The sequence below is a fragment of the Lampris incognitus genome, chromosome 1 (genome assembly GCF_029633865.1).
Source record: "Lampris incognitus isolate fLamInc1 chromosome 1, fLamInc1.hap2, whole genome shotgun sequence".
NCBI lineage: Eukaryota > Metazoa > Chordata > Actinopteri > Lampriformes > Lampridae > Lampris > Lampris incognitus.
In genome coordinates, this window is record NC_079211.1 from 79,599,505 (window position 1) to 79,627,221 (window position 27,717).

At 40.7% G+C, this 27,717-nt stretch overlaps 1 protein-coding gene across 1 annotated transcript in view; it reads left to right on the forward strand.

Moving 5' to 3' along the window:
- The window catches only part of LOC130127051 (dynamin-1-like), a 308,168-nt gene that overhangs the window by 146,256 nt on the left and 134,195 nt on the right, over positions 1 to 27,717 (forward strand). The gene's annotated exons all lie outside the window — the stretch shown is intronic.

Consider the following 27,717-nt stretch of genomic DNA (forward strand, 5'->3'; position numbering starts at 1 on the left):
TTGTGACAGAGTTCTGACAGAGTTTTGACATAGTTATGAGAGATTTCTGACAAAGTTCTGACATAGTTGTGACGGAGTTCTGACACAGTTTTGACGTAGTTGTGACAGAGTTGTGACAGATTTCTGACATAGTTGTTACAGAGTTGTGGCAGATTTCTGACAGAGTTGTGACAGGTTTCTGACAGAGTTGTGACAGAGTTGTGACAGAGTTCTGACAGAGTTGTGACAGAGTTGTGACATAGTTGTGACAGAGTTGTGACAGAGTTCTGACAGAGTTCTGACAGAGCTGTGACAGAGTTGTGACATAGTTCTGACAGAGTTGTGGCAGATTTCTGACAGAGTTGTGACAGAGTTCTGACAGAGTTCTGACATAGTTTTGACATAGTTGTCAGATTTCTGACAGAGTTGTGACATAGTTGTGACAGAGTTGTGGCAGATTTTTGACAGTTGTGACATAGTTGTGACAGAGTCGTGGCAGATTTCTGACAGTTTTGACATAGTTGTGACAGAGTTCTGACATAGTTGTGACAGAGTTCTGTCAGAGTTGTGACAGTTGTGACAGAGTTGTGACAGATATCATACATAGTTGTGACAGAGTTGTGATAGATCTCTGACAGAGTTCTGATATAGTTGTGACAGAGTTCTGACAGAGTTCTGACATAGTTGTGACAGAGTTCTGACATAGTTGTGACAGAGTTCTGTCAGAGTTGTGACAGTTGTGACAGAGTTGTGACAGATATCTGACATAGTTGTGACAGTTGTGATAGATCTCTGACAGAGTTCTGAAAGAGTTCTGACATAGTTGTGACAGAGTTCTGACATAGCTGTGACAGAGTTGTGACAGATTTCTGACAGAGTTCTGACATAGTTGTGACAGATATCTGACATAGTTGTGACAGAGTTGTGACAGATATCTGACAGAGTTCTGACATAGTTGTGACAGATATCTGACAGAGTTCTGACATAGTTGTGACATAGTTGTGACAGAGTTGTGACAGATATCTGACAGAGTTCTGACATAGTTGTGACAGAGTTGTGGCAGATTTCTGACAGAGTTGTGACATAGTTGTGACAGAGTTGTGACAGATATCTGACAGAGTTCTGAAGGAGTTCTGACAAAGTTGTGACAGAGTTGTGGCAGATTTCTGACAGAGTTGTGACATAGTTGTGGCATAGTTGTGGCAGATTTCTGACAGAGTTCTGACATAGTTGTGACAGAGTTGTGACAGATATCTGACAGAGTTCTGACGTAGTTCTGACAGAGTTCTGACATAGTTGTGACAGATTTCTGACAGAGTTGTGACATAGTTGTGACAGATTTCTGACAGAGTTGTGACATAGTTGTGACAGAGTTCTGACAGAGTTTTGACATAGTTGTGACAGAGTTCTGACAGATTTCTGACATAGTTGTGACAGAGTTGTGGCAGATTTCTGACAGAATTTTGACATACTGGTGACAGAGTTGTGGCAGATTTCTGACAGAGTGTTGACAGATTTCTTACAGAGTTGTGACAGATTTCTGACAGAGTTGTGACAGATTTCTGACAGTGTTGTGACGGAGTTCTGACAGAGTTCTGACATAGTTTTGACAAAGTTGTCAGATTTCTGACAGAGTTGTGACATAGTTGTGGCAGATTTTTGACAGTTGTGACATAGTTGTGACAGAGTTGTGGCAGATTTCTGACAGTTTTGACATAGTTGTGACAGAGTTTTGACATAGTTGTGACAGAGTTGTGGCAGATTTCTGACAGAGTTTTGACAGAGAGTTGTGACAGATTTCTTAGAGTTGTGACACAGTTGTGACAGATTTCTGACAGAGTTGTGACAGAGTTGTGACAGTGTTGTTACAGAGTTGTGACAGATTTCTGACATAGTTGTGACAGAGTTCTGACAGAGTTCTGACATAGTTGTGACAGAGTTGTGGCAGATTTCTGACAGTTTTGACAGAGTTGTGACAGATTTCTGACAGAGTCGTGACAGATTTCTTACAGAGTTGTGACAGATTTCTGACAGAGTTGTGACAGATTTCTGACAGTGTTGTGACGGAGTTCTGACAGAGTTCTGACATAGTTTTGACATAGTTGTCAGATTTCTGACAGAGTTGTGACATAGTTGTGACAGAGTTGTGGCAGATTTTTGACAGTTGTGACATAGTTGTGACAGAGTTGTGGCAGATTTCTGACAGTTTTGACATAGTTGTGACAGAGTTTTGACATAGTTGTGACAGAGTTCTGTCATAGTTGTGACAGTTGTGACAGAGTTGTGACAGTTGTGACAGAGTTGTGACAGATATCATACATAGTTGTGACAGAGTTGTGATAGATCTCTGACAGAGTTCTGATATAGTTGTGACAGAGTTCTGACAGAGTTCTGACATAGTTGTGACAGAGTTCTGACATAGTTGTGACAGAGTTCTGTCAGAGTTGTGACAGTTGTGACAGAGTTGTGACAGATATCTGACATAGTTGTGACAGTTGTGATAGATCTCTAACAGAGTTCTGACAGAGTTCTGACATAGTTGTGACAGAGTTCTGACATAGCTGTGACAGAGTTGTGACAGATTTCTGACAGAGTTCTGACATAGTTGTGACAGATATCTGACATAGTTGTGACAGAGTTGTGACAGATATCTGACAGAGTTCTGACATAGTTGTGACAGATATCTGACAGAGTTCTGACATAGTTGTGACATAGTTGTGACAGAGTTGTGACAGATATCTGACAGAGTTCTGACATAGTTGTGACAGAGTTGTGGCAGATTTCTGACAGAGTTGTGACATAGTTGTGACAGAGTTGTGACAGATATCTGACAGAGTTCTGAAGGAGTTCTGACAAAGTTGTGACAGAGTTGTGGCAGATTTCTGACAGAGTTGTGACATAGTTGTGGCATAGTTGTGGCAGATTTCTGACAGAGTTCTGACATAGTTGTGACAGAGTTGTGACAGATATCTGACAGAGTTCTGACGTAGTTCTGACAGAGTTCTGACATAGTTGTGACAGATTTCTGTCAGAGTTGTGACAGTTGTGACAGAGTTGTGACAGATATCATACATAGTTGTGACAGAGTTGTGATAGATCTCTGACAGAGTTCTGATATAGTTGTGACAGAGTTCTGACAGAGTTCTGACATAGTTGTGACAGAGTTCTGACATAGTTGTGACAGAGTTCTGTCAGAGTTGTGACAGTTGTGACAGAGTTGTGACAGATATCTGACATAGTTGTGACAGTTGTGATAGATCTCTGACAGAGTTCTGACAGAGTTCTGACATAGTTGTGACAGAGTTCTGACATAGCTGTGACAGAGTTGTGACAGATTTCTGACAGAGTTCTGACATAGTTGTGACAGATATCTGACATAGTTTTGACAGAGTTGTGACAGATATCTGACAGAGTTCTGACATAGTTGTGACAGATATCTGACAGAGTTCTGACATAGTTGTGACATAGTTGTGACAGAGTTGTGACAGATATCTGACAGAGTTCTGACATAGTTGTGACAGAGTTGTGGCAGATTTCTGACAGAGTTGTGACATAGTTGTGACAGAGTTGTGACAGATATCTGACAGAGTTCTGAAGGAGTTCTGACAAAGTTGTGACAGAGTTGTGGCAGATTTCTGACAGAGTTGTGACATAGTTGTGGCATAGTTGTGGCAGATTTCTGACAGAGTTCTGACATAGTTGTGACAGAGTTGTGACAGATATCTGACAGAGTTCTGACGTAGTTCTGACAGAGTTCTGACATAGTTGTGACAGATTTCTGACAGAGTTGTGACATAGTTGTGACAGATTTCTGACAGAGTTGTGACATAGTTGTGACAGAGTTCTGACAGAGTTTTGACATAGTTGTGACAGAGTTCTGACAGATTTCAGACATAGTTGTGACAGAGTTGTGGCAGATTTCTGACAGAATTTTGACATACTGGTGACAGAGTTGTGGCAGATTTCTGACAGAGTGTTGACAGATTTCTTACAGAGTTGTGACAGATTTCTGACAGAGTTGTGACAGATTTCTGACAGTGTTGTGACGGAGTTCTGACAGAGTTCTGACATAGTTTTGACAAAGTTGTCAGATTTCTGACAGAGTTGTGACATAGTTGTGGCAGATTTTTGACAGTTGTGACATAGTTGTGACAGAGTTGTGGCAGATTTCTGACAGTTTTGACATAGTTGTGACAGAGTTTTGACATAGTTGTGACAGAGTTGTGGCAGATTTCTGACAGAGTTTTGACAGAGAGTTGTGACAGATTTCTTAGAGTTGTGACACAGTTGTGACAGATTTCTGACAGAGTTGTGACAGAGTTGTGACAGTGTTGTTACAGAGTTGTGACAGATTTCTGACATAGTTGTGACAGAGTTCTGACAGAGTTCTGACATAGTTGTGACAGAGTTGTGGCAGATTTCTGACAGTTTTGACAGAGTTGTGACAGATTTCTGACAGAGTCGTGACAGATTTCTTACAGAGTTGTGACAGATTTCTGACAGAGTTGTGACAGATTTCTGACAGTGTTGTGACGGAGTTCTGACAGAGTTCTGACATAGTTTTGACATAGTTGTCAGATTTCTGACAGAGTTGTGACATAGTTGTGACAGAGTTGTGGCAGATTTTTGACAGTTGTGACATAGTTGTGACAGAGTTGTGGCAGATTTCTGACAGTTTTGACATAGTTGTGACAGAGTTTTGACATAGTTGTGACAGAGTTCTGTCATAGTTGTGACAGTTGTGACAGAGTTGTGACAGTTGTGACAGAGTTGTGACAGATATCATACATAGTTGTGACAGAGTTGTGATAGATCTCTGACAGAGTTCTGATATAGTTGTGACAGAGTTCTGACAGAGTTCTGACATAGTTGTGACAGAGTTCTGACATAGTTGTGACAGAGTTCTGTCAGAGTTGTGACAGTTGTGACAGAGTTGTGACAGATATCTGACATAGTTGTGACAGTTGTGATAGATCTCTGACAGAGTTCTGACAGAGTTCTGACATAGTTGTGACAGAGTTCTGACATAGCTGTGACAGAGTTGTGACAGATTTCTGACAGAGTTCTGACATAGTTGTGACAGATATCTGACATAGTTGTGACAGAGTTGTGACAGATATCTGACAGAGTTCTGACATAGTTGTGACAGATATCTGACAGAGTTCTGACATAGTTGTGACATAGTTGTGACAGAGTTGTGACAGATATCTGACAGAGTTCTGACATAGTTGTGACAGAGTTGTGGCAGATTTCTGACAGAGTTGTGACATAGTTGTGACAGAGTTGTGACAGATATCTGACAGAGTTCTGAAGGAGTTCTGACAAAGTTGTGACAGAGTTGTGGCAGATTTCTGACAGAGTTGTGACATAGTTGTGGCATAGTTGTGGCAGATTTCTGACAGAGTTCTGACATAGTTGTGACAGAGTTGTGACAGATATCTGACAGAGTTCTGACGTAGTTCTGACAGAGTTCTGACATAGTTGTGACAGATTTCTGACAGAGTTGTGACATAGTTGTGACAGATTTCTGACAGAGTTGTGACATAGTTGTGACAGAGTTCTGACAGAGTTTTGACATAGTTGTGACAGAGTTCTGACAGATTTCAGACATAGTTGTGACAGAGTTGTGGCAGATTTCTGACAGAATTTTGACATACTGGTGACAGAGTTGTGGCAGATTTCTGACAGAGTGTTGACAGATTTCTTACAGAGTTGTGACAGATTTCTGACAGAGTTGTGACAGATTTCTGACAGTGTTGTGACGGAGTTCTGACAGAGTTCTGACATAGTTTTGACAAAGTTGTCAGATTTCTGACAGAGTTGTGACATAGTTGTGGCAGATTTTTGACAGTTGTGACATAGTTGTGACAGAGTTGTGGCAGATTTCTGACAGTTTTGACATAGTTGTGACAGAGTTTTGACATAGTTGTGACAGAGTTGTGGCAGATTTCTGACAGAGTTTTGACAGAGAGTTGTGACAGATTTCTTAGAGTTGTGACACAGTTGTGACAGATTTCTGACAGAGTTGTGACAGAGTTGTGACAGTGTTGTTACAGAGTTGTGACAGATTTCTGACATAGTTGTGACAGAGTTCTGACAGAGTTCTGACATAGTTGTGACAGAGTTGTGGCAGATTTCTGACAGTTTTGACAGAGTTGTGACAGATTTCTGACAGAGTTGTGACAGATTTCTTACAGAGTTGTGACAGATTTCTGACAGAGTTGTGACAGATTTCTGACAGTGTTGTGACGGAGTTCTGACAGAGTTCTGACATAGTTTTGACATAGTTGTCAGATTTCTGACAGAGTTGTGACATAGTTGTGACAGAGTTGTGGCAGATTTTTGGCAGTTGTGACATAGTTGTGACAGAGTTGTGGCAGATTTCTGACAGTTTTGACATAGTTGTGACAGAGTTTTGACATAGTTGTGACAGAGTTCTGTCATAGTTGTGACAGTTGTGACATAGTTGTGACAGAGTTCTGACAGAGTTCTGACATAGTTGTGACAGAGTTGTGGCAGATTTCTGACAGTTTTGACAGAGTTGTGACAGATTTCTGACAGAGTTGTGACAGATTTCTTACAGAGTTGTGACAGATTTCTGACAGAGTTGTGACAGATTTCTGACAGTGTTGTGACGGAGTTCTGACAGAGTTCTGACATAGTTTTGACATAGTTGTCAGATTTCTGACAGAGTTGTGACATAGTTGTGACAGAGTTGTGGCAGATTTTTGACAGTTGTGACATAGTTGTGACAGAGTTGTGGCAGATTTCTGACAGTTTTGACATAGTTGTGACAGAGTTTTGACATAGTTGTGACAGAGTTCTGTCATAGTTGTGACAGTTGTGACAGAGTTGTGACAGATATCTGACATAGTTGTGACAGAGTTGTGATAGATCTCTGACAGAGTTCTGATATAGTTGTGACAGAGTTCTGACAGAGTTCTGACATAGTTGTGACAGAGTTCTGACATAGTTGTGACAGAGTTCTGTCAGAGTTGTGACAGTTGTGACAGAGTTGTGACAGATATCATACATAGTTGTGACAGAGTTGTGATAGATCTCTGACAGAGTTCTGATATAGTTGTGACAGAGTTCTGACAGAGTTCTGACATAGTTGTGACAGAGTTCTGACATAGTTGTGACAGAGTTCTGTCAGAGTTGTGACAGTTGTGACAGAGTTGTGACAGATATCTGACATAGTTGTGACAGTTGTGATAGATCTCTGACAGAGTTCTGACAGAGTTCTGACATAGTTGTGACAGAGTTCTGACATAGCTGTGACAGAGTTGTGACAGATTTCTGACAGAGTTCTGACATAGTTGTGACAGATATCTGACATAGTTGTGACAGAGTTGTCAGATTTCTGACAGAGTTCTGACATAGTTGTGACAGATATCTGACAGAGTTCTGACATAGTTGTGACATAGTTGTGACAGAGTTGTGACAGATATCTGACAGAGTTCTGACATAGTTGTGACAGAGTTGTGGCAGATTTCTGACAGAGTTGTGACATAGTTGTGACAGAGTTGTGACAGATATCTGACAGAGTTCTGAAGGAGTTCTGACAAAGTTGTGACAGAGTTGTGGCAGATTTCTGACAGAGTTGTGACATAGTTGTGGCATAGTTGTGGCAGATTTCTGACAGAGTTCTGACATAGTTGTGACAGAGTTGTGACAGATATCTGACAGAGTTCTGACGTAGTTCTGACAGAGTTCTGACATAGTTGTGACAGATTTCTGACAAAGTTGTGACATAGTTGTGACAGATTTCTGACAGAGTTGTGACATATTTGTGACAGAGTTCTGACAGAGTTTTGACATAGTTGTGACAGAGTTCTGACAGATTTCAGACATAGTTGTGACAGAGTTGTGGCAGATTTCTGACAGAATTTTGACATACTGGTGACAGAGTTGTGGCAGATTTCTGACAGAGTGTTGACAGATTTCTTACAGAGTTGTGACAGATTTCTGACAGAGTTGTGACAGATTTCTGACAGTGTTGTGACGGAGTTCTGACAGAGTTCTGACATAGTTTTGACAAAGTTGTCAGATTTCTGACAGAGTTGTGACATAGTTGTGGCAGATTTTTGACAGTTGTGACATAGTTGTGACAGAGTTGTGGCAGATTTCTGACAGTTTTGACATAGTTGTGACAGAGTTTTGACATAGTTGTGACAGAGTTGTGGCAGATTTCTGACAGAGTTTTGACAGAGAGTTGTGACAGATTTCTTAGAGTTGTGACACAGTTGTGACGGATTTCTGACAGAGTTGTGACAGAGTTGTGACAGTGTTGTTACAGAGTTGTGACAGATTTCTGACATAGTTGTGACAGAGTTCTGACAGAGTTCTGACATAGTTGTGACAGAGTTGTGGCAGATTTCTGACAGTTTTGACAGAGTTGTGACAGATTTCTGACAGAGTTGTGACAGATTTCTTACAGAGTTGTGACAGATTTCTGACAGAGTTGTGACAGATTTCTGACAGTGTTGTGACGGAGTTCTGACAGAGTTCTGACATAGTTTTGACATAGTTGTCAGATTTCTGACAGAGTTGTGACATAGTTGTGACAGAGTTGTGGCAGATTTTTGACAGTTGTGACATAGTTGTGACAGAGTTGTGGCAGATTTCTGACAGTTTTGACATAGTTGTGACAGAGTTTTGACAGAGTTGTGACATAGTTGTGGCATCGTTGTGACAGAGTTGTGACATAGTTGTGACAGAGTTGTGACAGATATCTGACAGAGTTCTGAAGGAGTTCTGACAAAGTTGTGACAGAGTTGTGGCAGATTTCTGACAGAGTTGTGACATAGTTGTGGCATAGTTGTGGCAGATTTCTGACAGAGTTCTGACATAGTTGTGACAGAGTTGTGACAGATATCTGACAGAGTTCTGACGTAGTTCTGACAGAGTTCTGACATAGTTGTGACAGATTTCTGACAAAGTTGTGACATAGTTGTGACAGATTTCTGACAGAGTTGTGACATATTTGTGACAGAGTTCTGACAGAGTTTTGACATAGTTGTGACAGAGTTCTGACAGATTTCAGACATAGTTGTGACAGAGTTGTGGCAGATTTCTGACAGAATTTTGACATACTGGTGACAGAGTTGTGGCAGATTTCTGACAGAGTGTTGACAGATTTCTTACAGAGTTGTGACAGATTTCTGACAGAGTTGTGACAGATTTCTGACAGTGTTGTGACGGAGTTCTGACAGAGTTCTGACATAGTTTTGACAAAGTTGTCAGATTTCTGACAGAGTTGTGACATAGTTGTGGCAGATTTTTGACAGTTGTGACATAGTTGTGACAGAGTTGTGGCAGATTTCTGACAGTTTTGACATAGTTGTGACAGAGTTTTGACATAGTTGTGACAGAGTTGTGGCAGATTTCTGACAGAGTTTTGACAGAGAGTTGTGACAGATTTCTTAGAGTTGTGACACAGTTGTGACAGATTTCTGACAGAGTTGTGACAGAGTTGTGACAGTGTTGTTACAGAGTTGTGACAGATTTCTGACATAGTTGTGACAGAGTTCTGACAGAGTTCTGACATAGTTGTGACAGAGTTGTGGCAGATTTCTGACAGTTTTGACAGAGTTGTGACAGATTTCTGACAGAGTTGTGACAGATTTCTTACAGAGTTGTGACAGATTTCTGACAGAGTTGTGACAGATTTCTGACAGTGTTGTGACGGAGTTCTGACAGAGTTCTGACATAGTTTTGACATAGTTGTCAGATTTCTGACAGAGTTGTGACATAGTTGTGACAGAGTTGTGGCAGATTTTTGACAGTTGTGACATAGTTGTGACAGAGTTGTGGCAGATTTCTGACAGTTTTGACATAGTTGTGACAGAGTTTTGACATAGTTGTGACAGAGTTCTGTCATAGTTGTGACAGTTGTGACAGAGTTGTGACAGATATCTGACATAGTTGTGACAGAGTTGTGATAGATCTCTGACAGAGTTCTGATATAGTTGTGACAGAGTTCTGACAGAGTTCTGACATAGTTGTGACAGAGTTCTGACATAGTTGTGACAGATATCTGACAGAGTTCTGACATAGTTGTGACAGATATCTGACATAGTTGTGACAGAGTTGTGACAGATATCTGACAGAGTTCTGACATAGTTTTGACAGATATCTGACAGAGTTCTGACATAGTTGTGACAGAGTTGTGACAGACATCTGACAGAGTTCTGACATAGTTGTGACAAAGTTGGGACAGAGTTGTGGCAGATTTCTGACAGAGTTGTGACATAGTTGTGGCATAGTTGTGACAGAGTTCTGACATAGTTGTGACAGAGTTGTGACAGATATCTGACAGAGTTCTGACGTAGTTCTGACAGAGTTCTGACATAGTTGTGACAGATTTCTGACAGAGTTGTGACATAGTTGTGACAGATTTCTGACAGAGTTGTGACATAGTTGTGACAGAGTTCTGACAGAGTTTTGACATAGTTGTGACAGAGTTCTGACAGATTTCTGACATAGTTGTGACAGAGTTGTGGCAGATTTCTGACAGAGTTTTGATATACTGGTGACAGAGCTGTGGCAGATTTCTGACAGTGTTGTGTCGGAGTTCTGACAGAGTTCTGACATAGTTTTGACAAAGTTGTCAGATTTCTGACAGAGTTGTGACATAGTTGTGACAGAGTTGTGGCAGATTTTTGACAGTTGTGACATAGTTGTGACAGAGTTGTGGCAGATTTCTGACAGTTTTGACATAGTTGTGACAGAGTTTTGACATAGTTTTGACATAGTTGTGGCAGATTTCTGACAGAGTTTTGACAGAGAGTTGTGACAGATTTCTTACAGAGTTGTGACACAGTTGTGACAGATTTCTGACATAGTTGTGACAGAGTTCTGACAGAGTTCTGACATAGTTGTGACAGAGTTGTGGCAGATTTCTGACAGTTTTGACAGAGTTGTGACAGATATCTGACATAGTTGTGACAGAGTTGTGATAGATCTCTGACAGAGTTCTGATATAGTTGTGACAGAGTTCTGACAGAGTTCTGACATAGTTGTGACAGAGTTCTGACATAGTTGTGACAGAGTTCTGTCAGAGTTGTGACAGTTGTGACAGAGTTGTGACAGATATCATACATAGTTGTGACAGAGTTGTGATAGATCTCTGACAGAGTTCTGATATAGTTGTGACAGAGTTCTGACAGAGTTCTGACATAGTTGTGACAGAGTTCTGACATAGTTGTGACAGAGTTCTGTCAGAGTTGTGACAGTTGTGACAGAGTTGTGACAGATATCTGACATAGTTGTGACAGTTGTGATAGATCTCTGACAGAGTTCTGACAGAGTTCTGACATAGTTGTGACAGAGTTCTGACATAGCTGTGACAGAGTTGTGACAGATTTCTGACAGAGTTCTGACATAGTTGTGACAGATATCTGACATAGTTGTGACAGAGTTGTCAGATTTCTGACAGAGTTCTGACATAGTTGTGACAGATATCTGACAGAGTTCTGACATAGTTGTGACATAGTTGTGACAGAGTTGTGACAGATATCTGACAGAGTTCTGACATAGTTGTGACAGAGTTGTGGCCGATTTCTGACAGAGTTGTGACATAGTTGTGACAGAGTTGTGACAGATATCTGACAGAGTTCTGAAGGAGTTCTGACAAAGTTGTGACAGAGTTGTGGCAGATTTCTGACAGAGTTGTGACATAGTTGTGGCATAGTTGTGGCAGATTTCTGACAGAGTTCTGACATAGTTGTGACAGAGTTGTGACAGATATCTGACAGAGTTCTGACGTAGTTCTGACAGAGTTCTGACATAGTTGTGACAGATTTCTTACAAAGTTGTGACATAGTTGTGACAGATTTCTGACAGAGTTGTGACATAGTGGTGACAGATTTCTGACAGAGTTGTGACATAGTTGTGACAGAGTTCTGACAGAGTTTTGACATAGTTGTGACAGAGTTCTGACAGATTTCTGACATAGTTGTGACAGAGTTGTGGCAGATTTCTGACAGAGTTTTGATATACTGGTGACAGAGCTGTGGCAGATTTCTGACAGTGTTGTGTCGGAGTTCTGACAGAGTTCTGACATAGTTTTGACAAAGTTGTCAGATTTCTGACAGAGTTGTGACATAGTTGTGACAGAGTTGTGGCAGATTTTTGACAGTTGTGACATAGTTGTGACAGAGTTGTGGCAGATTTCTGACAGTTTTGACATAGTTGTGACAGAGTTTTGACATAGTTGTGACAGAGTTGTGGCAGATTTCTGACAGAGTTTTGACAGAGAGTTGTGACAGATTTCTTACAGAGTTGTGACACAGTTGTGACAGATTTCTGACAGAGTTGTGACAGAGTTCTGACAGTGTTGTTACAGAGTTGTGACAGATTTCTGACATAGTTGTGACAGAGTTCTGACAGAGTTCTGACATAGTTGTGACAGAGTTGTGGCAGATTTCTGACAGTTTTTACAGAGTTGTGACAGATTTCTGACAGAGTTGTGACAGATTTCTTACAGAGTTGTGACAGATTTCTGACAGATTTGTGACAGATTTCTGACAGTGTTGTGACGGAGTTCTGACAGAGTTCTGACATAGTTTTGACATAGTTGTCAGATTTGTGACAGAGTGATGACATAGTTGTGACAGAGTTGTGGCAGATTTCTGACAGTTTTGACATAGTTGTGACAGAGTTGTGGCAGAGTTGTGGCAGATTTCTGACAGTTTTGACATAGTTGTGACAGAATTTTGACATAGTTGTGACAGAGTTCTGTCATAGTTGTGACAGTTGTGACAGAGTTGTGGCAGATTTTTGACAGTTGTGACATAGTTGTGACAGAGTTGTGGCAGATTTCTGACAGTTTTGACATAGTTGTGACAGAGTTTTGACATAGTTGTGACAGAGTTCTGTCATAGTTGTGACAGTTGTGACAGAGTTGTGACAGATATCTGACATAGTTGTGACAGAGTTGTGATAGATCTCTGACAGAGTTCTGATATAGTTGTGACAGAGTTCTGACAGAGTTCTGACATAGTTGTGACAGAGTTCTGACATAGTTGTGACAGATATCTGACAGAGTTCTGACATAGTTGTGACAGATATCTGACATAGTTGTGACAGAGTTGTGACAGATATCTGACAGAGTTCTGACATAGTTGTGACAGAGTTGTGACAGACATCTGACAGAGTTCTGACATAGTTGTGACAAAGTTGGGACAGAGTTGTGGCAGATTTCTGACAGAGTTGTGACATAGTTGTGGCATAGTTGTGACAGAGTTCTGACTTAGTTGTGACAGAGTTGTGACAGATATCTGACAGAGTTCTGACGTAGTTCTGACAGAGTTCTGACATAGTTGTGACAGATTTCTGACAGAGTTGTGACATAGTTGTGACAGATTTCTGACAGAGTTGTGACATAGTTGTGACAGAGTTCTGACAGAGTTTTGACATAGTTGTGACAGAGTTCTGACAGATTTCTGACATAGTTGTGACAGAGTTGTGGCAGATTTCTGACAGAGTTTTGATATACTGGTGACAGAGCTGTGGCAGATTTCTGACAGTGTTGTGTCGGAGTTCTGACAGAGTTCTGACATAGTTTTGACAAAGTTGTCAGATTTCTGACAGAGTTGTGACATAGTTGTGACAGAGTTGTGGCAGATTTTTGACAGTTGTGACATAGTTGTGACAGAGTTGTGGCAGATTTCTGACAGTTTTGACATAGTTGTGACAGAGTTTTGACATAGTTGTGACAGAGTTGTGGCAGATTTCTGACAGAGTTTTGACAGAGAGTTGTGACAGATTTCTTACAGAGTTGTGACACAGTTGTGACAGATTTCTGACAGAGTTGTGACAGAGTTCTGACAGTGTTGTTACAGAGTTGTGACAGATTTCTGACATAGTTGTGACAGAGTTCTGACAGAGTTCTGACATAGTTGTGACAGAGTTGTGGCAGATTTCTGACAGTTTTAACAGAGTTGTGACAGATTTCTGACAGAGTTGTGACAGATTTCTTACAGAGTTGTTACACAGTTGTGACAGATTTCTGACAGAGTTGTGACAGAGTTCTGACAGTGTTGTTACAGAGTTGTGATAGATTTCTGACATAGTTGTGACAGAGTTCTGACAGAGTTGTGACAGAGTTGTGGCAGATTTCTGACAGAGTTTTGACAGTTGTGACAGATTTCTGACAGTGTTGTGACGGAGTTCTGACAAAGTTCTGACATAGTTGTGACGGAGTTCTGACAGAGTTCTGACATAGTTGTGACAGAGTTGTGACAGAGTTCTGACATAGTTTTGACAGAGTTCTGACATAGTTGTGACAGATTTCTGACAGAGTTGTGACATAGTTGTGACAGATTTCTGACAGAGTTGTGACATAGTTGTGACAGAGTTCTGACAGAGTTTTGACATAGTTGTGACAGAGTTCTGACAGATTTCAGACATAGTTGTGACAGAGTTGTGGCAGATTTCTGACAGAATTTTGACATACTGGTGACAGAGTTGTGGCAGATTTCTGACAGAGTGTTGACAGATTTCTTACAGAGTTGTGACAGATTTCTGACAGAGTTGTGACAGATTTCTGACAGTGTTGTGACGGAGTTCTGACAGAGTTCTGACATAGTTTTGACAAAGTTGTCAGATTTCTGACAGAGTTGTGACATAGTTGTGGCAGATTTTTGACAGTTGTGACATAGTTGTGACAGAGTTGTGGCAGATTTCTGACAGTTTTGACATAGTTGTGACAGAGTTTTGACATAGTTGTGACAGAGTTGTGGCAGATTTCTGACAGAGTTTTGACAGAGAGTTGTGACAGATTTCTTAGAGTTGTGACACAGTTGTGACAGATTTCTGACAGAGTTGTGACAGAGTTGTGACAGTGTTGTTACAGAGTTGTGACAGATTTCTGACATAGTTGTGACAGAGTTCTGACAGAGTTCTGACATAGTTGTGACAGAGTTGTGGCAGATTTCTGACAGTTTTGACAGAGTTGTGACAGATTTCTGACAGAGTTGTGACAGATTTCTTACAGAGTTGTGACAGATTTCTGACAGAGTTGTGACAGATTTCTGACAGTGTTGTGACGGAGTTCTGACAGAGTTCTGACATAGTTTTGACATAGTTGTCAGATTTCTGACAGAGTTGTGACATAGTTGTGACAGAGTTGTGGCAGATTTTTGACAGTTGTGACATAGTTGTGACAGAGTTGTGGCAGATTTCTGACAGTTTTGACATAGTTGTGACAGAGTTTTGACAGAGTTGTGACATAGTTGTGGCATAGTTGTGACAGAGTTGTGACATAGTTGTGACAGAGTTGTGACAGATATCTGACAGAGTTCTGAAGGAGTTCTGACAAAGTTGTGACAGAGTTGTGGCAGATTTCTGACAGAGTTGTGACATAGTTGTGGCATAGTTGTGGCAGATTTCTGACAGAGTTCTGACATAGTTGTGACAGAGTTGTGACAGATATCTGACAGAGTTCTGACGTAGTTCTGACAGAGTTCTGACATAGTTGTGACAGATTTCTGACAAAGTTGTGACATAGTTGTGACAGATTTCTGACAGAGTTGTGACATATTTGTGACAGAGTTCTGACAGAGTTTTGACATAGTTGTGACAGAGTTCTGACAGATTTCAGACATAGTTGTGACAGAGTTGTGGCAGATTTCTGACAGAATTTTGACATACTGGTGACAGAGTTGTGGCAGATTTCTGACAGAGTGTTGACAGATTTCTTACAGAGTTGTGACAGATTTCTGACAGAGTTGTGACAGATTTCTGACAGTGTTGTGACGGAGTTCTGACAGAGTTCTGACATAGTTTTGACATAGTTGTCAGATTTGTGACAGAGTTATGACATAGTTGTGACAGAGTTGTGGCAGATTTCTGACAGTTTTGACATAGTTGTGACAGAGTTTTGACATAGTTGTGACAGAGTTGTGGCAGAGTTGTGGCAGATTTCTGACAGTTTTGACATAGTTGTGACAGAATTTTGACATAGTTGTGACAGAGTTCTGTCATAGTTGTGACAGTTGTGACAGAGTTGTGGCAGATTTTTGACAGTTGTGACATAGTTGTGACAGAGTTGTGGCAGATTTCTGACAGTTTTGACATAGTTGTGACAGAGTTTTGACATAGTTGTGACAGAGTTCTGTCATAGTTGTGACAGTTGTGACAGAGTTGTGACAGATATCTGACATAGTTGTGACAGAGTTGTGATAGATCTCTGACAGAGTTCTGATATAGTTGTGACAGAGTTCTGACAGAGTTCTGACATAGTTGTGACAGAGTTCTGACATAGTTGTGACAGATATCTGACAGAGTTCTGACATAGTTGTGACAGATATCTGACATAGTTGTGACAGAGTTGTGACAGATATCTGACAGAGTTCTGACATAGTTGTGACAGAGTTGTGACAGACATCTGACAGAGTTCTGACATAGTTGTGACAAAGTTGGGACAGAGTTGTGGCAGATTTCTGACAGAGTTGTGACATAGTTGTGGCATAGTTGTGACAGAGTTCTGACTTAGTTGTGACAGAGTTGTGACAGATATCTGACAGAGTTCTGACGTAGTTCTGACAGAGTTCTGACATAGTTGTGACAGATTTCTGACAGAGTTGTGACATAGTTGTGACAGATTTCTGACAGAGTTGTGACATAGTTGTGACAGAGTTCTGACAGAGTTTTGACATAGTTGTGACAGAGTTCTGACAGATTTCTGACATAGTTGTGACAGAGTTGTGGCAGATTTCTGACAGAGTTTTGATATACTGGTGACAGAGCTGTGGCAGATTTCTGACAGTGTTGTGTCGGAGTTCTGACAGAGTTCTGACATAGTTTTGACAAAGTTGTCAGATTTCTGACAGAGTTGTGACATAGTTGTGACAGAGTTGTGGCAGATTTTTGACAGTTGTGACATAGTTGTGACAGAGTTGTGGCAGATTTCTGACAGTTTTGACATAGTTGTGACAGAGTTTTGACATAGTTGTGACAGAGTTGTGGCAGATTTCTGACAGAGTTTTGACAGAGAGTTGTGACAGATTTCTTACAGAGTTGTGACACAGTTGTGACAGATTTCTGACAGAGTTGTGACAGAGTTCTGACAGTGTTGTTACAGAGTTGTGACAGATTTCTGACATAGTTGTGACAGAGTTCTGACAGAGTTCTGACATAGTTGTGACAGAGTTGTGGCAGATTTCTGACAGTTTTAACAGAGTTGTGACAGATTTCTGACAGAGTTGTGACAGATTTCTTACAGAGTTGTTACACAGTTGTGACAGATTTCTGACAGAGTTGTGACAGAGTTCTGACAGTGTTGTTACAGAGTTGTGATAGATTTCTGACATAGTTGTGACAGAGTTCTGACAGAGTTGTGACAGAGTTGTGGCAGATTTCTGACAGAGTTTTGACAGTTGTGACAGATTTCTGACAGTGTTGTGACGGAGTTCTGACAAAGTTCTGACATAGTTGTGACGGAGTTCTGACAGAGTTCTGACATAGTTGTGACAGAGTTGTGACAGAGTTCTGACATAGTTTTGACAGAGTTCTGACATAGTTGTGACAGATTTCTGACAGAGTTGTGACATAGTTGTGACAGATTTCTGACAGAGTTGTGACATAGTTGTGACAGAGTTCTGACAGAGTTTTGACATAGTTGTGACAGAGTTCTGACAGATTTCAGACATAGTTGTGACAGAGTTGTGGCAGATTTCTGACAGAATTTTGACATACTGGTGACAGAGTTGTGGCAGATTTCTGACAGAGTGTTGACAGATTTCTTACAGAGTTGTGACAGATTTCTGACAGAGTTGTGACAGATTTCTGACAGTGTTGTGACGGAGTTCTGACAGAGTTCTGACATAGTTTTGACAAAGTTGTCAGATTTCTGACAGAGTTGTGACATAGTTGTGGCAGATTTTTGACAGTTGTGACATAGTTGTGACAGAGTTGTGGCAGATTTCTGACAGTTTTGACATAGTTGTGACAGAGTTTTGACATAGTTGTGACAGAGTTGTGGCAGATTTCTGACAGAGTTTTGACAGAGAGTTGTGACAGATTTCTTAGAGTTGTGACACAGTTGTGACAGATTTCTGACAGAGTTGTGACAGAGTTGTGACAGTGTTGTTACAGAGTTGTGACAGATTTCTGACATAGTTGTGACAGAGTTCTGACAGAGTTCTGACATAGTTGTGACAGAGTTGTGGCAGATTTCTGACAGTTTTGACAGAGTTGTGACAGATTTCTGACAGAGTTGTGACAGATTTCTTACAGAGTTGTGACAGATTTCTGACAGAGTTGTGACAGATTTCTGACAGTGTTGTGACGGAGTTCTGACAGAGTTCTGACATAGTTTTGACATAGTTGTCAGATTTCTGACAGAGTTGTGACATAGTTGTGACAGAGTTGTGGCAGATTTTTGACAGTTGTGACATAGTTGTGACAGAGTTGTGGCAGATTTCTGACAGTTTTGACATAGTTGTGACAGAGTTTTGACATAGTTGTGACAGAGTTGTGGCAGATTTCTGACAGAGTTTTGACAGAGAGTTGTGACAGATTTCTTACAGAGTTGTGACACAGTTGTGACAGATTTCTGACAGAGTTGTGACAGAGTTCTGACAGTGTTGTTACAGAGTTGTGACAGATTTCTGACATAGTTGTGACAGAGTTCTGACAGAGTTCTGACATAGTTGTGACAGAGTTGTGGCAGATTTCTGACAGTTTTAACAGAGTTGTGACAGATTTCTGACAGAGTTGTGACAGATTTCTTACAGAGTTGTTACACAGTTGTGACAGATTTCTGACAGAGTTGTGACAGAGTTCTGACAGTGTTGTTACAGAGTTGTGATAGATTTCTGACATAGTTGTGACAGAGTTCTGACAGAGTTGTGACAGAGTTGTGGCAGATTTCTGACAGAGTTTTGACAGTTGTGACAGATTTCTGACAGTGTTGTGACGGAGTTCTGACAAAGTTCTGACATAGTTGTGACGGAGTTCTGACAGAGTTCTGACATAGTTGTGACAGAGTTGTGACAGAGTTCTGACATAGTTTTGACAGAGTTCTGACATAGTTGTGACAGATTTCTGACAGAGTTGTGACATAGTTGTGACAGAGTTCTGACAGAGTTTTGACATAGTTGTGACAGAGTTCTGACAGATTTCAGACATAGTTGTGACAGAGTTGTGGCAGATTTCTGACAGAATTTTGACATACTGGTGACAGAGTTGTGGCAGATTTCTGACAGAGTGTTGACAGATTTCTTACAGAGTTGTGACAGATTTCTGACAGAGTTGTGACAGATTTCTGACAGTGTTGTGACGGAGTTCTGACAGAGTTCTGACATAGTTTTGACAAAGTTGTCAGATTTCTGACAGAGTTGTGACATAGTTGTGGCAGATTTTTGACAGTTGTGACATAGTTGTGACAGAGTTGTGGCAGATTTCTGACAGTTTTGACATAGTTGTGACAGAGTTTTGACATAGTTGTGACAGAGTTGTGGCAGATTTCTGACAGAGTTTTGACAGAGAGTTGTGACAGATTTCTTAGAGTTGTGACACAGTTGTGACAGATTTCTGACAGAGTTGTGACAGAGTTGTGACAGTGTTGTTACAGAGTTGTGACAGATTTCTGACATAGTTGTGACAGAGTTCTGACAGAGTTCTGACATAGTTGTGACAGAGTTGTGGCAGATTTCTGACAGTTTTGACAGAGTTGTGACAGATTTCTGACAGAGTTGTGACAGATTTCTTACAGAGTTGTGACAGATTTCTGACAGAGTTGTGACAGATTTCTGACAGTGTTGTGACGGAGTTCTGACAGAGTTCTGACATAGTTTTGACATAGTTGTCAGATTTCTGACAGAGTTGTGACATAGTTGTGACAGAGTTGTGGCAGATTTTTGACAGTTGTGACATAGTTGTGACAGAGTTGTGGCAGATTTCTGACAGTTTTGACATAGTTGTGACAGAGTTTTGACAGAGTTGTGACATAGTTGTGGCATAGTTGTGACAGAGTTGTGACATAGTTGTGACAGAGTTGTGACAGATATCTGACAGAGTTCTGAAGGAGTTCTGACAAAGTTGTGACAGAGTTGTGGCAGATTTCTGACAGAGTTGTGACATAGTTGTGGCATAGTTGTGGCAGATTTCTGACAGAGTTCTGACATAGTTGTGACAGAGTTGTGACAGATATCTGACAGAGTTCTGACGTAGTTCTGACAGAGTTCTGACATAGTTGTGACAGATTTCTGACAAAGTTGTGACATAGTTGTGACAGATTTCTGACAGAGTTGTGACATATTTGTGACAGAGTTCTGACAGAGTTTTGACATAGTTGTGACAGAGTTCTGACAGATTTCAGACATAGTTGTGACAGAGTTGTGGCAGATTTCTGACAGAATTTTGACATACTGGTGACAGAGTTGTGGCAGATTTCTGACAGAGTGTTGACAGATTTCTTACAGAGTTGTGACAGATTTCTGACAGAGTTGTGACAGATTTCTGACAGTGTTGTGACGGAGTTCTGACAGAGTTCTGACATAGTTTTGACATAGTTGTCAGATTTGTGACAGAGTTATGACATAGTTGTGACAGAGTTGTGGCAGATTTCTGACAGTTTTGACATAGTTGTGACAGAGTTTTGACATAGTTGTGACAGAGTTGTGGCAGAGTTGTGGCAGATTTCTGACAGTTTTGACATAGTTGTGACAGAATTTTGACATAGTTGTGACAGAGTTCTGTCATAGTTGTGACAGTTGTGACAGAGTTGTGGCAGATTTTTGACAGTTGTGACATAGTTGTGACAGAGTTGTGGCAGATTTCTGACAGTTTTGACATAGTTGTGACAGAGTTTTGACATAGTTGTGACAGAGTTCTGTCATAGTTGTGACAGTTGTGACAGAGTTGTGACAGATATCTGACATAGTTGTGACAGAGTTGTGATAGATCTCTGACAGAGTTCTGATATAGTTGTGACAGAGTTCTGACAGAGTTCTGACATAGTTGTGACAGAGTTCTGACATAGTTGTGACAGATATCTGACAGAGTTCTGACATAGTTGTGACAGATATCTGACATAGTTGTGACAGAGTTGTGACAGATATCTGACAGAGTTCTGACATAGTTGTGACAGAGTTGTGACAGACATCTGACAGAGTTCTGACATAGTTGTGACAAAGTTGGGACAGAGTTGTGGCAGATTTCTGACAGAGTTGTGACATAGTTGTGGCATAGTTGTGACAGAGTTCTGACTTAGTTGTGACAGAGTTGTGACAGATATCTGACAGAGTTCTGACGTAGTTCTGACAGAGTTCTGACATAGTTGTGACAGATTTCTGACAGAGTTGTGACATAGTTGTGACAGATTTCTGACAGAGTTGTGACATAGTTGTGACAGAGTTCTGACAGAGTTTTGACATAGTTGTGACAGAGTTCTGACAGATTTCTGACATAGTTGTGACAGAGTTGTGGCAGATTTCTGACAGAGTTTTGATATACTGGTGACAGAGCTGTGGCAGATTTCTGACAGTGTTGTGTCGGAGTTCTGACAGAGTTCTGACATAGTTTTGACAAAGTTGTCAGATTTCTGACAGAGTTGTGACATAGTTGTGACAGAGTTGTGGCAGATTTTTGACAGTTGTGACATAGTTGTGACAGAGTTGTGGCAGATTTCTGACAGTTTTGACATAGTTGTGACAGAGTTTTGACATAGTTGTGACAGAGTTTTCGCAGATTTCTGACAGAGTTTTGACAGAGAGTTGTGACAGATTTCTTACAGAGTTGTGACACAGTTGTGACAGATTTCTGACAGAGTTGTGACAGAGTTCTGACAGTGTTGTTACAGAGTTGTGACAGATTTCTGACATAGTTGTGACAGAGTTCTGACAGAGTTCTGACATAGTTGTGACAGAGTTGTGGCAGATTTCTGACAGTTTTAACAGAGTTGTGACAGATTTCTGACAGAGTTGTGACAGATTTCTTACAGAGTTGTTACACAGTTGTGACAGATTTCTGACAGAGTTGTGACAGAGTTCTGACAGTGTTGTTACAGAGTTGTGATAGATTTCTGACATAGTTGTGACAGAGTTCTGACAGAGTTGTGACAGAGTTGTGGCAGATTTCTGACAGAGTTTTGACAGTTGTGACAGATTTCTGACAGTGTTGTGACGGAGTTCTGACAAAGTTCTGACATAGTTGTGACGGAGTTCTGACAGAGTTCTGACATAGTTGTGACAGAGTTGTGACAGAGTTCTGACATAGTTTTGACAGAGTTCTGACATAGTTGTGACAGATTTCTGACAGAGTTGTGACATAGTTGTGACAGATTTCTGACAGAGTTGTGACATAGTTGTGACAGAGTTCTGACAGAGTTTTGACATAGTTGTGACAGAGTTCTGACAGATTTCAGACATAGTTGTGACAGAGTTGTGGCAGATTTCTGACAGAATTTTGACATACTGGTGACAGAGTTGTGGCAGATTTCTGACAGAGTGTTGACAGATTTCTTACAGAGTTGTGACAGATTTCTGACAGAGTTGTGACAGATTTCTGACAGTGTTGTGACGGAGTTCTGACAGAGTTCTGACATAGTTTTGACAAAGTTGTCAGATTTCTGACAGAGTTGTGACATAGTTGTGGCAGATTTTTGACAGTTGTGACATAGTTGTGACAGAGTTGTGGCAGATTTCTGACAGTTTTGACATAGTTGTGACAGAGTTTTGACATAGTTGTGACAGAGTTGTGGCAGATTTCTGACAGAGTTTTGACAGAGAGTTGTGACAGATTTCTTAGAGTTGTGACACAGTTGTGACAGATTTCTGACAGAGTTGTGACAGAGTTGTGACAGTGTTGTTACAGAGTTGTGACAGATTTCTGACATAGTTGTGACAGAGTTCTGACAGAGTTCTGACATAGTTGTGACAGAGTTGTGGCAGATTTCTGACAGTTTTGACAGAGTTGTGACAGATTTCTGACAGAGTTGTGACAGATTTCTTACAGAGTTGTGACAGATTTCTGACAGAGTTGTGACAGATTTCTGACAGTGTTGTGACGGAGTTCTGACAGAGTTCTGACATAGTTTTGACATAGTTATCAGATTTGTGACAGAGTTGTGACATAGTTGTGACAGAGTTGTGGCAGATTTTTGACAGTTGTGACATAGTTGTGACAGAGTTGTGGCAGATTTCTGACAGTTTTGACATAGTTGTGACAGAGTTTTGACATAGTTGTGACAGAGTTCTGTCATAGTTGTGACAGTTGTGACAGAGTTGTGACAGATATCTGACATAGTTGTGACAGAGTTGTGATAGATCTCTGACAGAGTTCTGATATAGTTGTGACAGAGTTCTGACAGAGTTCTGACATAGTTGTGACAGAGTTCTGACATAGTTGTGACAGATATCTGACAGAGTTCTGACATAGTTGTGACAGATATCTGACATAGTTGTGACAGAGTTGTGACAGATATCTGACAGAGTTCTGACATAGTTGTGACAGATATCTGACAGAGTTCTGACATAGTTGTGACATAGTTGTGACAGAGTTGTGACAGATATCTGACAGAGTTCTGACATAGTTGTGACAAAGTTGTGACAGAGTTGTGGCAGATTTCTGACAGAGTTGTGACATAGTTGTGGCATAGTTGTGACAGAGTTGTGACATAGTTGTGACATAGTTGTGACAGATATCTGACAGAGTTCTGAAGGAGTTCTGACAAAGTTGTGACAGAGTTGTGGCAGATTTCTGACAGAGTTGTGACATAGTTGTGGCATAGTTGTGGCAGATTTCTGACAGAGTTCTGACATAGTTGTGACAGAGTTGTGACAGATATCTGACAGAGTTCTGACGTAGTTCTGACAGAGTTCTGACATAGTTGTGACAGATTTCTGACAGAGTTGTGACATAGTTGTGACAGATTTCTGACAGAGTTGTGACATAGTTGTGACAGAGTTCTGACAGAGTTTTGACATAGTTGTGACAGAGTTCTGACAGATTTCTGACATAGTTGTGACAGAGTTGTGGCAGATTTCTGACAGAGTTTTGACATACTGGTGACAGAGTTGTGGCAGATTTCTGACAGAGTGTTGACAGATTTCTTACAGAGTTGTGACAGATTTCTGACAGAGTTGTGACAGATTTCTGACAGTGTTGTGACGGAGTTCTGACAGAGTTCTGACATAGTTTTGACAAAGTTGTCAGATTTCTGACAGAGTTGTGACATAGTTGTGACAGAGTTGTGGCAGATTTTTGACAGTTGTGACATAGTTGTGACAGAGTTGTGGCAGGTTTCTGACAGTTTTGACATAGTTGTGACAGAGTTTTGACATAGTTGTGACAGAGTTCTGACATAGTTTTGACAAAGTTGTCAGATTTCTGACAGAGTTGTGACATAGTTGTCGCAGATTTTTGACAGTTGTGACATAGTTGTGACAGAGTTGTGGCAGATTTCTGACAGTTTTGACATAGTTGTGACAGAGTTTTGACAGAGAGTTGTGACAGATTTCTTAGAGTTGTGACACAGTTGTGACAGATTTCTGACAGAGTTGTGACAGAGTTCTGACAGTGTTGTTACAGAGTTGGGACAGATTTCTGACATAGTTGTGACAGAGTTCTGACAGAGTTCTGACATAGTTGTGACAGAGTTGTGGCAGATTTCTGACAGTTTTGACAGAGTTGTGACAGATTTCTGACAGAGTTGTGACAGATTTCTTACAGAGTTGTGACAGATTTCTGACAGAGTTGTGACAGATTTCTGACAGTGTTGTGACGGAGTTCTGACAGAGTTCTGACATAGTTTTGACATAGTTGTCAGATTTCTGACAGAGTTGTGACATAGTTGTGACAGAGTTGTGGCAGATTTTTGACAGTTGTGACATAGTTGTGACAGAGTTGTGGCAGATTTCTGACAGTTTTGACATAGTTGTGACAGAGTTTTGACATAGTTGTGACAGAGTTCTGTCAGAGTTGTGACAGTTGTGACAGAGTTGTGACAGATATCTGACAGAGTTCTGACATAGTTGTGACATAGTTGTGACAGAGTTGTGACAGATATCTGACAGAGTTCTGACATAGTTGTGACAAATTTGTGACAGAGTTGTGGCAGATTTCTGACAGAGTTGTGACATAGTTGTGGCAGAGTTCTGACAGAGTTCTGACATAGTTGTGACAGAGTTCTGACATAGCTGTGACAGATATCTGACAGAGTTCTGACATAGTTGTGACAGATATCTGACAGAGTTCTGACATAGTTGTGACAAATTTGTGACAGAGTTGTGGCAGATTTCTGACAGAGTTGTGACATAGTTGTGGCATAGTTGTGACAGAGTTCTGACATAGTTGTGACAGAGTTGTGACAGATATCTGACAGAGTTCTGACGTAGTTCTGACAGAGTTCTGACATAGTTGTGACAGATTTCTGACAGAGTTGTGACATAGTTGTGACAGATTTCTTACAGAGTTGTGACAGATTTCTGACAGAGTTGTGACAGATTTCTGACAGTGTTGTGACGGAGTTCTGACAGAGTTCTGACATAGTTTTGACATAGTTATCAGATTTGTGACAGAGTTGTGACATAGTTGTGACAGAGTTGTGGCAGATTTTTGACAGTTGTGACATAGTTGTGACAGAGTTGTGGCAGATTTCTGACAGTTTTGACATAGTTGTGACAGAGTTTTGACATAGTTGTGACAGAGTTCTGTCATAGTTGTGACAGTTGTGACAGAGTTGTGACAGATATCTGACATAGTTGTGACAGAGTTGTGATAGATCTCTGACAGAGTTCTGATATAGTTGTGACAGAGTTCTGACAGAGTTCTGACATAGTTGTGACAGAGTTCTGACATAGTTGTGACAGATATCTGACAGAGTTCTGACATAGTTGTGACAGATATCTGACATAGTTGTGACAGAGTTGTGACAGATATCTGACAGAGTTCTGACATAGTTGTGACAGATATCTGACAGAGTTCTGACATAGTTGTGACATAGTTGTGACAGAGTTGTGACAGATATCTGACAGAGTTCTGACATAGTTGTGACAAAGTTGTGACAGAGTTGTGGCAGATTTCTGACAGAGTTGTGACATAGTTGTGGCATAGTTGTGACAGAGTTGTGACATAGTTGTGACATAGTTGTGACAGATATCTGACAGAGTTCTGAAGGAGTTCTGACAAAGTTGTGACAGAGTTGTGGCAGATTTCTGACAGAGTTGTGACATAGTTGTGGCATAGTTGTGGCAGATTTCTGACAGAGTTCTGACATAGTTGTGACAGAGTTGTGACAGATATCTGACAGAGTTCGGACGTAGTTCTGACAGAGTTCTGACATAGTTGTGACAGATTTCTGACAGAGTTGTGACATAGTTGTGACAGATTTCTGACAGAGTTGTGACATAGTTGTGACAGAGTTCTGACAGAGTTTTGACATAGTTGTGACAGAGTTCTGACAGATTTCTGACATAGTTGTGACAGAGTTGTGGCAGATTTCTGACAGAGTTTTGACATACTGGTGACAGAGTTGTGGCAGATTTCTGACAGAGTGTTGACAGATTTCTTACAGAGTTGTGACAGATTTCTGACAGAGTTGTGACAGATTTCTGACAGTGTTGTGACGGAGTTCTGACAGAGTTCTGACATAGTTTTGACAAAGTTGTCAGATTTCTGACAGAGTTGTGACATAGTTGTGACAGAGTTGTGGCAGATTTTTGACAGTTGTGACATAGTTGTGACAGAGTTGTGGCAGGTTTCTGACAGTTTTGACATAGTTGTGACAGAGTTTTGACATAGTTGTGACAGAGTTCTGACATAGTTTTGACAAAGTTGTCAGATTTCTGACAGAGTTGTGACATAGTTGTCGCAGATTTTTGACAGTTGTGACATAGTTGTGACAGAGTTGTGGCAGATTTCTGACAGTTTTGACATAGTTGTGACAGAGTTTTGACAGAGAGTTGTGACAGATTTCTTAGAGTTGTGACACAGTTGTGACAGATTTCTGACAGAGTTGTGACAGAGTTCTGACAGTGTTGTTACAGAGTTGGGACAGATTTCTGACATAGTTGTGACAGAGTTCTGACAGAGTTCTGACATAGTTGTGACAGAGTTGTGGCAGATTTCTGACAGTTTTGACAGAGTTGTGACAGATTTCTGACAGAGTTGTGACAGATTTCTTACAGAGTTGTGACAGATTTCTGACAGAGTTGTGACAGATTTCTGACAGTGTTGTGACGGAGTTCTGACAGAGTTCTGACATAGTTTTGACATAGTTGTCAGATTTCTGACAGAGTTGTGACATAGTTGTGACAGAGTTGTGGCAGATTTTTGACAGTTGTGACATAGTTGTGACAGAGTTGTGGCAGATTTCTGACAGTTTTGACATAGTTGTGACAGAGTTTTGACATAGTTGTGACAGAGTTCTGTCAGAGTTGTGACAGTTGTGACAGAGTTGTGACAGATATCTGACAGAGTTCTGACATAGTTGTGACATAGTTGTGACAGAGTTGTGACAGATATCTGACAGAGTTCTGACATAGTTGTGACAAATTTGTGACAGAGTTGTGGCAGATTTCTGACAGAGTTGTGACATAGTTGTGGCAGAGTTCTGACAGAGTTCTGACATAGTTGTGACAGAGTTCTGACATAGCTGTGACAGATATCTGACAGAGTTCTGACATAGTTGTGACAGATATCTGACAGAGTTCTGACATAGTTGTGACAAATTTGTGACAGAGTTGTGGCAGATTTCTGACAGAGTTGTGACATAGTTGTGGCATAGTT